This window comes from Penaeus vannamei, chromosome 11 (genome assembly GCF_042767895.1).
Source record: "Penaeus vannamei isolate JL-2024 chromosome 11, ASM4276789v1, whole genome shotgun sequence".
NCBI classification, from domain to species: domain Eukaryota; kingdom Metazoa; phylum Arthropoda; class Malacostraca; order Decapoda; family Penaeidae; genus Penaeus; species Penaeus vannamei.
The window spans coordinates 20,999,459-21,001,958 of NC_091559.1; positions in this window are offsets into that span (position 1 = coordinate 20,999,459).

Here is a 2,500-nt window from a genome sequence, read left to right on the forward strand (position 1 = left end):
ACAATCTTTTATCCATTACAGCACGTAGAACTTCCTTCGCAAGCGAACGTCATCATAGATCCCTCTGTAATAAACTGAATCAATTTTTGCTCACTGACTCGTTTTATTCACTGTCACGGTATGAAACCGAACTGTACATTTTATCAGATGTCTTGCTAGTTTCATTCGTGTCACAAAAATATCTATTTTTGACGGCGAATTTTATAAGCAAATTCATGACATCGCGATGGGAAATAAACTTAGCCCGGTTCTTGTGAATCTATACATGGAAATGTTTGAATCTGAACTACTTTCAATCCTTCAGTGTTCCACGATTTGGTTTCGTTATGTCGATATTTTTATCTGACAAATAAACCGTTCAGATTTCGTTGTTTTCCTCAATAAACTAAATAACCGTACTATTAACGTTAAAGTAGAATGGGAAGACTCAGGCAAATTGCCTTTTTTTCGACGTTCTTTTATCCAAAGTAAATGTCTCGCTTAAATTTTCAGTTTATCGTAAACCCATCAACGCTTATTAGCTTCATTTCTTTCTCGAATTACCCGTTGAATATCAAGATATCAGTTGTTTCGTCAATGTTCCTGAGGGCTTATAGGATTTGTGAAAACGAATTCATGAATCGGGAGCTTGACGTTATTTTTTAAACGTTTACGAAATTGGGATATCCTCGTTTTCTCTCAAATTAGAGAAAATCATCTGTGAAATGGAAATTTTATAATCGTTCCCGTAACACACAACAGTGCCAATAATCTGTTAATCATTCCGTGCAACCCGTCCCTCGATGAATAACGCCGTATGTTTAAAGAAGCTGGCACTGCCAGTGTATTTACATATGCGAACACATTACGTAATACTTTACTTTGGCATAAAGCTGCCAACGGTGCTCTTGATACCCCTTCGGGTATTTACACGATTCTTGGTAAGGACTGCCCGAAATTTTACATAGGCGAAAGTGGTAGAGCTTTAAAAAAATAATTATCATGATGTCAGATACGCCAGGTAATATAATGCCTCTTTTATTTACTTACGTGACGAAGGACATCATAGTTGAACTGGAAAGATAGAAACTAATATTTATAAGGAGGTTAAACTTGAATATAATGCCAATTTGAAAGTTCTCTTAGAAGCAGCACAGCCTCATAAATAGTGGTCAACGCTTAAAGCATCACACACACACACACGCATATATATTATATATGTATATATATATATATATATATGTGTGTGTGTGTGTGTGTGTGTGTGTGTGTGTGTGTGTGTGTGTGTGTGTGTGTGTGTGTGTGTGTGTGTGTGTACATACATTCATGCATATGTGTGTGTGTGTGTATATATATATATATATATATATATATATATATATATATATATATATGTATGTATATATATACATATATATATATACATACATATATATATATATATATATATATATATATATATATATATATATATATATATATATATATATATATACATACATAGAAAGAGGGCATTCTTATACTCAAACGCACTTATGTATGGCAAAGACCATATGGACTATATTTTAAGATAATATGCACATATGAAAAACTTAATCATTTGGGAATACGTCATTAGTTGTGCCATAATGACTACTAGCATTCTGATGAAATGAGCTTATGGGATTGATGTCAGTCCTGCACATGCGCTTTTAACACTTGGTCCATATATTCTCTCTATATTCTGTATAAAAGCTGTAAGCACGGGGTCCCGGGGCAGAGAGTAGGCTGTCTCACCGCAAAATTGTCCCTCTCTACTAAAGACGGCCAGCAGGTAAGTTAGTTCAGTGTTTTGTTTCTCTAGAAAAAAATGTCTTACTACTTCTAGGACGGCTAGAAGTAGTATATATATATATATATATATATATATATATATATATATATATATATATATATATATATATATATATACACGCTTGTGACTGTGTATGTATAAATATCATCATCAAAATCCGATGGGGGTGCATAGCCGCATCCAACCTTTCTTTCCACCTCATAATGTCCTCCGCCAGGTGGGGACTCGGCCCATCTCGAGTTCGTCACGACAGGTTTGATCAATCTGCCCAAGCCATGACTGCCTAGATTGTCCCACAGGCCTCCTCCATCCGGGGTTATCTTGTACAGAGACAGCCTGGCAGACAGGATCATCATGTGGGAAGCAAGCCATGTGGCCATATAGCCTGAGTTGGCGATCACTGATTATGCAGGTAACAGGTCCTGTGTCAGTCTCACGGTTCAAACCGTTGGTTGATCCCACCAACAGTACTCCATGATTTAGCGCAAGGACCTATTACAAAAGGCATCAAAACGAGACCAAGGCACAGGATGATGTCTAGGTTTCACTACCATATAGCAAAACTGACATTATCAGGGCCTTGAAAACCCATAACTTGGTCCTTCTGCACAGATTCCGGCATCTACAAATACTCTTGTCGAGAGAGTTCATGACCCCTGCTGCCAGGCCAATCAATCTGTTGACTTC